The 13,189-nt window shown below is 41.0% G+C and overlaps 1 long non-coding RNA gene across 1 annotated transcript; it reads right to left on the bottom strand.

Moving 5' to 3' along the window:
• Nucleotides 1-2,252: 2,252 nt before the first annotated feature.
• Nucleotides 2,253-10,939, bottom strand: LOC123373085. Its single transcript, XR_006580556.1, has 4 exons — nucleotides 10,828-10,939; nucleotides 10,450-10,513; nucleotides 4,218-4,322; nucleotides 2,253-3,517 (listed from the first exon to the last, which is right to left on the bottom strand). It is a non-coding gene; the product is annotated as an uncharacterized LOC123373085 (long non-coding RNA).
• Nucleotides 10,940-13,189: the final 2,250 nt, after the last annotated feature.

The raw sequence follows: 13,189 nt of genomic DNA, 5'->3' as shown, positions 1-13,189 counted from the left end.
TCTCATACTATTTTATAAAATTTTGAGCAACCTACTTAATAATACACTACCCCACAATAGCCACCTGAGGCAGAAGCCTATGACAGTTATTTAGAGAATTCAAGTAAAGATGATTCACTTAAAACAAAGTAATTAGCCTTTTTCCATATGTTTAGAGGACATGGTAACACAAATGATGTATCTACGCAGTTCATCACTTAGAGAAATCTGAATGTTGATGGCTACAGAACAAATATGAAAACATTGCACTCAAATATTAGATATTTATAAATAGCCAGAATTCTTCAAGGTACTCCTCTACTGTACAGTCTCTAACCACAACAGAATGTGCATTTAAACTCCTTTAGTCACACTTGAAAATTCCATCTTACACACAGAGTCTCTCTCTCCCTCCCCCCTTTAAATAAATATATAAAATGAGAGTTCATTTCCCATTCTAAACCCAGTCACTGCTGGAATAGCCCTTAAAATGTCTTCATTATTCGCTTCCTAAGCCATCTGTTTACAACTGCAAATTGTATTCTCCCCCAGGAAACATTAGAAGAGTTCAGGGGTGATCCAGTTTCAAAGAGCAGACTAGCACCTTTAAAATAAAAGACAGGGATACACCTGAACTCCTAGGACTTCCAGTATTATCAACAGCAATATTCACCAACTTGATTACATTGTAATGTTGCTGCAGGCAGGCAATCAACCATGCGATTTCTTGAGCAACTCATGAGGTCTACATAGGTCTATGTCTCTTTGTGAAAAAATAATATAAATGATACTCACTTGCAAATCCTGAGAGCTGGCAGGTCTTGACCCTTTCAGAGTTTTTCAGGCTGTTTAAATACCAATGAATGTTTAACTACCATATTTTTTGAGACTTGGAAAAAGAATCTTTAAATGAACTCTTAGATTTGCTTAAGAAATTTCATAAAGTGTTCTCTTAATGCAGAGGTAGGCAAACTTTTTTGCCTGAGGGCCACATCTGGAAACTGTATGGCGGGCCATGAATGCCTGGTAGGGGAGGGAGACTCTATGGAGAGTAGCACGGGGGAGGGGGCTCTATAAAGGATGTTACTCAGGTGGGCGGAGGGGGGACTCATGGGGTATGGCGTGGTGAGGGTGCTCTACAGAGGTGGTACCAGGGACTCCTTGAAGCCCTGTTGGCAGCGGCCATACCAGGAACTGCAACAGGCAGAGATGCCCTTGCTGAGATGGGTGCAGCCCCTAGGTGGTTTCGAGGCTCTTGAGGGTGGGGCCATAGGAGACTGGGAGGGTATCAGGCATTTTGCCATGTAGAGGGAGGGCTCCCATGTAGGGATGGGGTTCCAATCCCGTAAACAGCAGTGAAGGCGCACTTGTGCAGTGTGGCTCTGTGTGCTGGAAGATGGTGCTCATTAAGGAAATTGTGAGTCGGGGGCTGGAGAGCGCCGCACAGGTGGAGCGAGCAAGTAACAGCAACAGAAATAAAGATATTCCTTGAGCAAAACACACAATTGCAAATGTAGAAATAAACTTATAATACTAGTTCGCCTTTTTAACACTTACTAGCCTGAATAGATGAACAATACTGCAGAAATCTTGGAGGACTTGAAAAAGGTGTCTGGACTCCCTTAGCTCCAAAGAGAGACTCAACTCAAACAAAAAACACAGAAAAAAACTTCCCTCCACAGCGATTTGAAATTATCTTGTCCCTGATTGGTCCTCTGGTCAGGTGTTCATCAGGTACTGCTTGTTATCCCTTTACAGGTAAAAGAGACCTTAACCCTTAACTAACTGTTTATGACAGACCCGTGAGTGTATGTTATACTATCATTGTGATCAGCTTGATATTTAGTATAGGACTGTTGTCCTGAAGCAGACAGCTCATTTGAATAGGACTAGGGGTATTTTGGACTCATTTGTTTAGTAAATAAAAATGCAGATCATCCCCTTCTCTTGCAATCTGATAAAAAGGGTTTCAATAATATTATAAATTAAACAGCTGAAATCCATCTCTAATGTGGGGGAAAGCAGTAAACTGTGTATTGATTTTCTGTTTATCGGACCCAGTAGACTTTTAAAATGTCAAGTGTTAGATTACAAGAACAAACCATGAATGAAAAAAAATCAAAAGTTAGTCTAGTTGAAACACACTCAATATTTTAAATGAATCATACATTATATATTTAATCTTTTCAGCTGCAACCTTGACAAAATTACATGTTTGGTCAGCCTGAAAAGTTCATTTTCCATCTTATTGGTATAAAATGATTCCTGTGACTGAAAAATTGAGGGAGCGGGCAAGACTTCATGGAGTTGGTTATGGATTAAGGGCTCATTCTTGCAAACATAAATAGACCCTTTGATTTGAAAAGTGACTACTTGCAATAACCACTTCAGATGCTAGTACAAGTAGGTTTTTGCAGGATTAGGTCTTATGTGAATAACTGTAACTATATTAAATTATTCAAAATTAATAATTTCTTCATTTGTTACCTGACAGCAAAATGAAGCAGCGCTTTAAAGTAAGGCAGTAGGGGCCGGCACCAGTGGCCACTTTTTGTCTTTGAGTAGTGTCCACTGGATTCTTTATTCGGGGGAGAGGTAAGATAAGGATTTGCTGCTGCCATCATGCAATGAACTGAAGACGTGGCAGCCCTAAAAAACACTGGTTTCTTTAATATAAGCATGTATCTTTCTGTGCTCCGTGGCATCATAACTCAATTTCTTCTGAAAGCAGTAGAATTTTTTCTAACCAAGAGTTCAATGAGAATTTCAAAATATGGCCCAAACAGAATAGAATCTACATTGTATTTGTTCTTTAGAGGGAAAAAAATATTTAAATAAGGACAAGAATGAACAAATAATGCACAGGGAATTTGCAAATCTATTATCTCTTGTTGAACATCTGTAACTCCTGCTAATATGAGAGTTATGTGTATACCAAAAATCCTTTACAGACCTTAGCCTACTCTTTGAAAATCTTATGCCTAATCAGCCAAGAAACTACTAATTTATAATTTCAGAGAAATAAAATCAGCATAAGATCCCCTGAAATTAGATCCACAGTTCAAAAAGCTATGGAGCATAGCAATAAAGTCACCACTTCCTTTCTTTACTTCACTTTTGAAAATCTACACTTATCTCCTAAATGATAATGAACATTTTAAAAGAATTAAACACTTAATCTAAAGTGGATAAAAGGTGAACAACATATTTACAAATAATAAGCAATTCCAAACATTGAGTTGATCTTAAATGGATCAAAAAATTTCCATACTGTTATAAACTGGAGGTGCTGGTAATATTTTATTAAGTCCGAAATATGACATTCCTTGACATTGTACTGCATAAAGAAATTTACTGTGGATGTCATTTCTCTTTTCTGACTCCACTGTACCTTCTCTGAAATTTACATCTATATCTTCTTCTTTCATGGAAATAATATATCTTGCCTGCTGAACTACCCTGAAAAGGTTGTATTTATCATATGGCAGACGTTCTCTATTTTTTTTTTCCATTCTGCAGACTTCTTCTTAAGAGATAGCTAGAGGGGGATAGAGGTTGATGAAATCATGAAAGGTGTCGAGAAAGTAAGTGTTATTTACCCCTTCACATAACACAAGAAACAGGGGTCACCTAATGAAATTAATGGGCAGCATGTTTAAAATAAATAGGAGGTACTACTTCACACAACTCACAATCAACTAAACTTTGACCAACTCAAATGTTCAGTAAGGGTTGCACCCTTTTGCTTAAAAATGTGTACACATACCAGGACCGGCTCCAGGGACCAGCGGAGGAAGTACATGCCTGGGGCAGCACATGCTAAGGGGCAGCATTCCGTCCATTCTTGGGGCGGCACAGTCCAGACCGCCCTTTTTTTTTTTTTTTGGCGGCAGTTCGGGCAGCAATCTGAATGGCTTTCCCCCACCCCTGCTTGGGGCAGCAAAAATGGTAGAGCCGGCCCTGCACATACACACGTCTGCATGTGGATATTCCTATCGGATACCCCTTTTACCTGGCTTTATTTGCCTGAACCTCTGTGGGCAAGGCTGTAAAAGGCAACATAACGGAAACACAAAGCCTGAATGTTGAAACAACTGAAAATCCCAAGTTCAGTTCCATACAGATCCCAGCTGGTGGCCCAGGTGAATTGGTGGGAAGATACAATACTTCAAGCATCCCCACCCCCATCATAATATTTATTTATGAATTCAGAATTCCCTGAAATATTTAGTACTCACATAGCCAGCTTTTCTCCCCTATTTCCTTGCTCCTCTGAACGTCTCAGAAAGAGCTGGAAGTGCTTGAAGCACCATGATAAAAAATGTCCTTGAAGTGTTTTCAGCCTGGAACAAAAGTAGAATTGCCAGAAATCTTGTGAGAAGCCCTCTGTTATTAGATTTCTCACAAAACATTTTTTGATAATTCAGAAAATCTTTGAGAAACATCTGAAACGTGGATACCTATTTCAGCAAGTTCCAAACACTGGAACTTTTGAAGATTTTCCTTCTCTAGGGAAAACTCATAGAAGCAGTAAGTTTACATTTGAACATCCTGTGGTCTTTTATATCTAGTTCCATGCTGGAAAAAAATACCTAACCTGTACATTACTGAGTTAGCCTAGAAGATGATATAGTAGTATTATCGCTTCAAACTTCATTTTCATGGCTTTCTCCTCAACCCATCATCACTTATTATGAGTTCATATTCTGCTACAGTAATGGTGTATTATCAAGAATAGCAGTACAGCAGAGCTAGACATATGAAAAGGCAGCAGGAAATTGCTGTGTCAAAATGTAACATCTTTTAAAGTTGAACTTAACAGGGAATCTTACTGTGCATTAAAACTATTTATGCAGAGGCGGGCTTGAATTTTAGATATTTGTATCTAGTCTTGGACTGCTGATCCTAAATAGCTGGTTATGGATATAATATATTGTATGCATTTACTATATTATATCTATTCATATACACATGTCCACACATATATGTGGAAGTTAGCACAGTTTTAACTCTTATCACATGGATATAAATTGTATTTATCATGCATATTTGACCTGCCTGATGTTCATTAATCCATCTATGTTTGGACTATGATGATATTCCAAATGTCAAAACAGCTTCAAAAGACCTGCCACGTTTTAAAAACTACCAGTCACATTTGCTTTGCCTTATTTCCTCACCAGAGGCAAAATTCCATTTTCTCCTCCAGGAAAAAATAAATTACACTAAAGCACAGAACAGATATTATCAGTTTTGGACTAGTGACATTTATAAGGTCCAATACCTTGTGAAACTACAAGGCCAGAAATGGGAGCTTTGTACTATTGGAAGAGAGAGATTCCATGATGTATTTGAGATTCCATGATGTATTTGAGTACAGGTTGCAGGGCATTGTGGTGTCTCTCAACCTCTCCTGTCATAGTTCAACTTTGTATGAAATACTAAATATACACCAACAAGAGAGAGAGAATGACTCTATAGCCCAGTGGTTTGTACACTCATGTGGAAGACCTGGGTTCAAATCCAGAAGAACAGCGATTCAAACATAGATCTTCCCCATCCCAGGGGAGTACTCTAACCACTGGGCTATTGTGCAAGTGAGTGTGCTCTGAAAGAGCCTACCAGATCAGGCCATGCCAGCAAGATAGGCATGGGAACACCTAGTTTGTTAACCCTGCTGGGGCTTAGGTGACAAGCAGCTTGAAGGTCTCAAGATTTAGGTGGCTGTGTGTGTGCCCACCAGCAGAAGCATAAACAGGTAGAGGACTTTACCAGTGAAAACGGAGGTGCTACAAGGTTAAATGGCAGCTGAGCAAAGGTTTTGAAGATCTTATTGGCACCTAAATGTTAGACTTAGATGCCTACTTCTCTTTGTGGATCTAACTCTTAAAAGTTTAGGTAACTTTTGAAAATGAGACAGGGTCCTAAATCACTTAGGTGCTTTTACAATTTTTTACCCATGATAACTAAGGCATTGGGCTCTATAGGCAGAAGGATATGAAAGCAATGTACCATCAGCTTTTCAAAATTATCTAATATTTCTACAATAGCTTTTCTGTAACATATGTGGCATATACAAAGTACATATTATTAGGACATAAGTCAATATCTAATGAGGTTAGAAGAAACTTTCACTTATAGGCAGGTTATAGTACCCTTCTGCAGGGTTTCTCGCACAGTCCTTTAAAATGGATGGATCACCGGTCTGCTTTTGCATACCGATTAATTCCTGTGTGTAACATGGTACTTGATACTACTTTGGGATGAAAAACAGATGGAAGTATGGCTGACCAAATTTTGCCTGAATTCAGTGGCAAAATGTGCACACATACTGCAACATAAGAGTATTTGCATGAGCAAATCCAGAGTGCGTGCACTCAACAGGTAGCTGCTGATTTACTATGGACACAAGGTAGGTTCCTCATCTGAACGTTATGATGATGATGCCACTTCAGGGATCCAAATGTGCATTACAGCCTCACTGCCTAAGCACTGTACAAAACAGAAGTTATAGTAAGATAGTCGCTGTATTAGAGCAGTCATAATCTAGGGTTTAGACAATACAGCACAGGTGAATTAACAGAAAAAATATGAGAGAGCGAGCGTACAAGGTAACAGTTACAGTGGTCTCAGTCACAGGAGGTCAAAAGACTAAGCAATGCCAGACAACAGTGTCCATGTATATGCTAGGTACAAGAGTCTACGATTGTGACATAACTGACTGCCAAAGACCTTTCTATGTCATCATAAAGACTAAGTCTAACAGAAACTGGCCATGAAGGATGTGTTACATCTGCCTCTGTAGACTATATAGGAATTAGTATTGAGTAGATTCTAAAAAAGAATAATAGAAGAATGAATGGATTTTTGTTTTTGTGTTGTTTTTCATTACCTTTTCGGCTGAATGGGAAAAGCATCTTTAAATCCCCATAAATATTGATGGTCCACATGCATCCTTTGACTAAGAATTTTGGTTCCTGCAATAAACCTCATTTTTAATTAGAGATTCTTTTGCAATTCTTCTTCACTGCCTGCAGCTAGGTCCAAGTTTACTAAGTACAATTTTGTTCTGCTTTGACAGCTCTGTATTATAATTATACAAGTCTCACACAAATACTAGCTAATAGAAATCTCCTATTTCTGAACTGTAAGCTTGGATAAAAAGACTTAGTAAGATAAGCAGATGCTTATAAAAACATACTGCAGTATTAGGCATCTGTATGGTTTCTTAGTCTCTAGAGCTGAGATTTCTCTCACATCTTCTGCTTTAATAAATAGAAAATGTGTGGCTAAATCCCATGCAGTACTTTGAAAATCTCAACTTTTACATCTATAAAATCTAGAACTCCATCTCCAAATGTGAGTTTACACTGAAAATAGTGGTATCCCCATTATTAACTATTCTAGGTATGAAAATATGATTCCTCTGAAAGCCCAAAATTCCCATTACCAATTTTGTAATTTTCCTTTTCAGACTAATTGCTATATTGAATCAATGTTGACTATAACACAAAAGCATGAAAAGTGAATTGGGCAAGCAACATTGCTGATATAACTCAACAGATTTCCAATCATTCCATTTTAGAATAGTGCTGATAAGAATCGAGTGACATTGACCTAAATTCTGGTTACTGCTTTTAGAAGCATCTCACTGCATAAATAGTTCCTTTGAAATAAAATATACTTTTATTCTGTGTAAATAGAAGTATCCAAATCTGCCTCCTTGTGATTCCATCCTATTATCTACAGTAGTCAAAGCAGAAAGACACACATGTTAATTCATGGTAGCACTTATTTGGTAGTTGCATGTATCACTATGTAACATACATTACCAGCTGAATAAATATTGAGGATAAAAGCGGAAGGAAAAGCTGATAATTATATAAAGCTAGCTTTGAGACTGATATAGTTATACCAGCTTACATTTTACATACATATTTGAATCAATGCAGTACAGTATAGTGAGTTTCAGTGGCAGGTTTCTTTTGTACATTCTCAATTTATTTAGAGACAGACAAATGGTACAAATAAAATAAAATTGCACAACCTTTTTAACAGGTGACAGTATCACATGTTGTGACTCTGCTTTCTATTTATTTTATGACATGCTTGTAACACTATATGGAAAGTTTCTCATTACAGCCTAAGCTGAAACTGTAACCTTGCGGGAACATTTTATACTATGCTGCAGTTCTTTGTCTAGACAATGTTTTCTTTAAAGCCTTTGAAATAGAGCCAATAGTTAAATCATTTTTACAGGACATGCACGCTGTATATATACTACAACTTTCTGGCAGACCAATAAAAAATTAAAGTCAATTAGTAACCCTAATAACTGTGTATTGACCTTTAGATGCCACAAACCTGGATTCTACTTGCCATAAAGATTTAACTGTCCTCCTCCTAGGGACAATACCCTAGATCAGTAATGATGTAATCACTAACATGCTTACCCAGCAAATCAAAATTCACTAAATGACTGATTTTTGTTATTTAAATTGTGATATGCCATACCTACTTAAGCACCCTAATTCAGAAGCCATAAAATAATTATTTTGCTATGCTGGCTAATGGGGTGAATTAGGGGACACAGACAAGATCTGTGTGTAGATCTTGGCTCTCTGAGCTAAGAGGTGAAAACATTATCTAAAAGTTGATTTTTTTCCACTGTCAGCTTTAAGGATCAATAGAGCAAAGCATACAGAATATTCTTAACACCTACTGAGCAGTAGAAACAGAATAAAAATACCCAACTTTTCTTTTTTTCAGGTCTACATTTTCCTAACATTTACTGTGCCTCCTGCAACCATGTGATTTAAAAAAAAATGTTGCACGCCATGGTGGGGGGGAGGGAGAGGAGAAATAGCACTATTTGTTCTATGGTAAGGAAAATCTCTGGAATGGGAGCGCTCTCTGTTGTATTTAGTGATGGACTGAATAGCCCTCCAAGTCACAGATTTGCACTCTTCCCCCTTTCAACCAGGAGAAAACTACAATAGCATGGTGGCATTTAGGAAATTCATAATATTTTCTTGACATATCTATTCTTTATTCACATCCTAAATGGATGATTTCTTCAAACTTCACATTTTATAGGATGTACTTATTTATTTTTAAATATCAAACACGTTGTGTCTCATCTTTCCTTCAGTGCTAAGCAGGGGCAGCAAGTTATATTGGCCCATCGTGCCCAGACTTCAGCAATATTCAGGGCCTGAGGGCTTGGCTCCACCAATGTTTGGGTCTGGGTCTCTCCTCTGGCCTCACCTGCTGCCCCTGCGTGCATCCCCTGAGTGTCCCCCGGCCCCCACTTGCTGCCCCTGTTCACCTCCCCCGGGCCCCGGAGTGTCCCTGCCTCAAGCCAGTGGCTACCCCCTGCAGCTCTGTGCTGTGCTCCACTCTGCTGTCTCCCAGCATCAACTGCCACCGCAGAGTCCTAGTGCCCCCATCCACTAGTGCCAGAGCAGGCAGACCCTGACCTTCCACCTCAGAGCCTTCCCTTTTCTGGCAGGATCCTCCACCAGCACAGGGCCCCCTTCCCACCTGCAGTCACTGCTCCTGCCCCATGCTGGACAAGGGGCAACCCCACCACCAGTGAGGCTACAATGAGGGGCAGCAGCAGGGAGGAGGTGCACATATGACAGCAGCCCACCCCGGCACCCACCAGAGGGGAGATGAGGGGGCTTCCTGGACCTGAGAGGGGCCCTAGGAGCATGTGCAGTGACAGTGGTGTGAGGCGAGTGTGCTGCTGGGGGGAGGGGGGGAGGGAAGAGGGCCGAGGGGAGTCCTCCTCTCTGGCCCCAGCCCTGAGGCAGCCTGCCTGCACCCCAAACTACTTAACCCCAGCCCTGCCTTATCCCAGAGCCCACACCCAAATACACACCCCAACCCTCCACCCTAGCCCTGACCCCCTCCCACACCCCAAACTCCTCTTCCCCAGCTCTGCCCTATCCCAGAGAGTGCAGCCCCAGCCAGAGCCCACACCCCCCACACCCTAACCCTCTGCCCTAGCCCTGAGCCCCTCCCACACCCCAAGCCCCTCATCCCCAGACCTCACCCCTGCAACCAACCCTCTGCCCTAGCCCTGAGCACCTCCCACACCCCAAACCCCTCATCCCTAGACCTCACCCCTGCAACCCAACCCTCTGCCCTAACCCTGAGCACCTCCCACACCCCAACCCTCTGCCCTAGCCCTGAGCCCCTCCCAGACCCCAAACCCCTCATCCCCAGCCCGAGCCCTCATCCCCCCTCACCCTAACCCTCTGCCCCAGCCCTGAGCCCCCTCCTGCAGCATCCCCAGCCCCATCCCACAGCCCTCACCCCTACACCCCAACCCTCTGACTGAGCCCCTCCCATACCCCAAACCCCTCATCACTAGCCAGGAAAGAGGGGAACTCCAACCATACTGCATTTTAGTGTTTCACTCTCAGGCCTTGAAATCATGGCAACAATATTCCTCTCCAAACTCACCTGCCTTCCCAAGCCTATTTCCTCTCCTTCTACTTCTCTCTTTGAGACAGGGTCATAGTAAAACCTTTAAAAAGGGCAGACAGACAGACACAGTCTTTAAACCCCTTTTGTATTCATCGCCAAGAAAAAACAAACATTTAAAAGGCAGCAAAAAAGTCAGTCTCAAACACCTAGGGCCAAAAGTTTCAAAAATAATTAGTGACATTGGGAGTTTCCATTTGTGGGTACTCACTTAACATTCCTTAATAGAGCCTGATTTTTTTCAGAAAGAGGTGAGGATGGGTGTGTCTCTTAGTTGAACACTCAGAATCACTAGACATTGTTGAAAATCTCTAGTCTTTAAATAACAAAGCCTTATACTGACTTTAATAGAGTTACCTTTGTGTAAAGCAAAGCTTTTCTTATCCAGTTTCCCCAGACACTCCCAACTCCTGGCTCTTAGCTTACATTTACTCCACTGTGCTCAATGCTGCCTTTTCAAGGAGGCTAATGATCTTCAGCTGTTTTGTAGTCTTGCTGGTTAACCCTTATCTCCCCCCACAGAACTGCGTCAGAAGCCTCAGGGAAGAAATCCTAGCTGGCCCCTGTTGAAGTCAATGGGAGTTTTGTCATTGGCTGAAATGCAGCCACAGTTTCACCCCTAGTTTTTTTAAGCCTTGTACTTGTTCTGTCCCTCCTAGCACCAGATGGCTAATATACTTCATAACACATATTGGCAGATAATAAAGCATACACTCTTCTAATCTTTCTATTTAAAGATCTCTAAATAAAACTGACACTTTACATATTCAAGGTAATATATGTCTATAGTTCATGTTTCAGCTAGATCTATAAAGTGAATGAACTGTGGTCTGTTTCCTAAACCCTGCATCATTAGTATGAAATGAAATTAAAAAGAAAAGTGTGAGAATTTTAATACAATATTTTATAGACATATTTTTTGTAGATGGCTAACTGTCTAAAGCAAATACACTAACTCCTCACTTAACGTTCTCCCGCTTAACGTTGTTTCAAAGTTGCATCACTGCTCAGTTAGGGAACATGCTCATTTAAAGTTGTGCAATGCTCCCTTATAACGTTGTTTGGCTGCCTGCTCTGTCCACTGCTTGTAAGATTCTGTGGAAGAGCAGCAACTTTACAGGGAGCATTGCACAAGTTCCTCTTCTCCGTTTCCTTCCTCTCCCTCCCAGCGCTTCCCCGCTCCTCCCCCTCCCTCCCAGAAAGTCCTACGCGTCACCAAACAGCTGCTTGGTGTCAGGGAAGCACTGGAAGGGATAGGGAAGAGCGGTGAAGTACTGCGTCTCCGCTCCTCCCTCTCCCTCCCAGAAAGTCCTAAGCATGAAGCACTGGGAGGGAGGGGGAAGGAGTGGGGATTCTGTGTGCTCCGGAGAGGAGGTGGAGTGGGGGTGGGAAGAGGTGGGCCTGGAGCATCCCCCGGCAAAGTCAGCGCCGTTTCTTCTCCAGGGAAGCTGCTGCTGCTACTGCAAAAGTGCTTCCTAGTGTCCTTCCCCGCAGCGGGCTGTGCCTGTGTGAGGTAAGCCAGGGGCACTTCCCAACCACAGTACAGTACAGTACTGTATGGTACACAATGCCTTTTGTCTGCCCCCCCCCGAAATTTCCTTGGAACCTAACCCCCCACATTTACATTAAATCTTATGGGAAAATTGGATTCATTTAACATGCTTTCACTAAAGTTGCATTTTTCAGGAACATAACTACAACGTTAAGTGAGGAATTACTGTATCAGGACTAAGTAGACTGAAGCTTTTTAATATCCCATAATTTGTAGCCATATAAATGGAAATAAGATAAGATGTGCTGTACTTTTGTTTCAGGTTGTAACCAACTAATTGCCTTGTAATGGCAATATTATTTCTTGTTTGGAAGAGATAGGATGGGTGATCACTGAGGACCAAGAAATACCAGGTAAGATCCTTTGACCAGTACCATCTATTCCTTTAATTTTCCTTTTCTTGTCATCCTGGTCTTCATTTTGTCTCCTCTTCAAGTAAATAACTCTAAAGACTTCTGATATACAGTGATATCAGTAAAGCATGGTCCTTGTAGTATATTTGTGTTCCGAGAAGACCCTTATAATCATGGAGGACACCCATTGAGACAGTTCAAAAATAGTACAGCTAGCAGTGGAGATGAATGAAAAGTAGAACTGAATTTCATCTGTGTACTGTTGGCATTTGAAAACCTTGAAGAGGAATAGTAGTATACTATAGTGAATTGTATCAAATATCATTGAGACAGGACTGGATTTAGGGGAATACAACCCAGCCTGGAGTGCCAGGGTTGGGGGGGAGCCAAAAGAGAAAATAGAATGCTTGAAATAAAATGTTTCAGGTATTCCGTATGTGGATTAATTTTTCACTAACCTCCTAGAATGCTCTGGACTTTTTTAGAATCTCGTGAAATCTTCAGGTTTCCTGAGAACTACATTTTCCTTGAACCTCATATGCCCTCGTAGGTATATAAGGGGCAGGGTGTTGCTAGTCAGTGAAATATAACAATGATGTGAAGTGAAGTGAGAACCCAGCTGCAAAATTGTGAACCTTGTTTTATAGTGTAATTGTGAAAGTGTACTTGTGTTTTAAGACTTGAAAAGTGTAAGTAGCTACTAATAAAGGACACATTTAATGAGACACCAGGGATATGTGTCGAACCACTGTCTACGTAACAATATAAAAGAAATACTGTTACCTCTTTTGCCATGCTTGACATGTAATGTTTG

Source organism: Mauremys mutica, chromosome 6 (assembly GCF_020497125.1).
Source record: "Mauremys mutica isolate MM-2020 ecotype Southern chromosome 6, ASM2049712v1, whole genome shotgun sequence".
NCBI lineage: Eukaryota > Metazoa > Chordata > Testudines > Geoemydidae > Mauremys > Mauremys mutica.
This window is presented reverse-complemented; position numbering and strand designations above follow the sequence as displayed.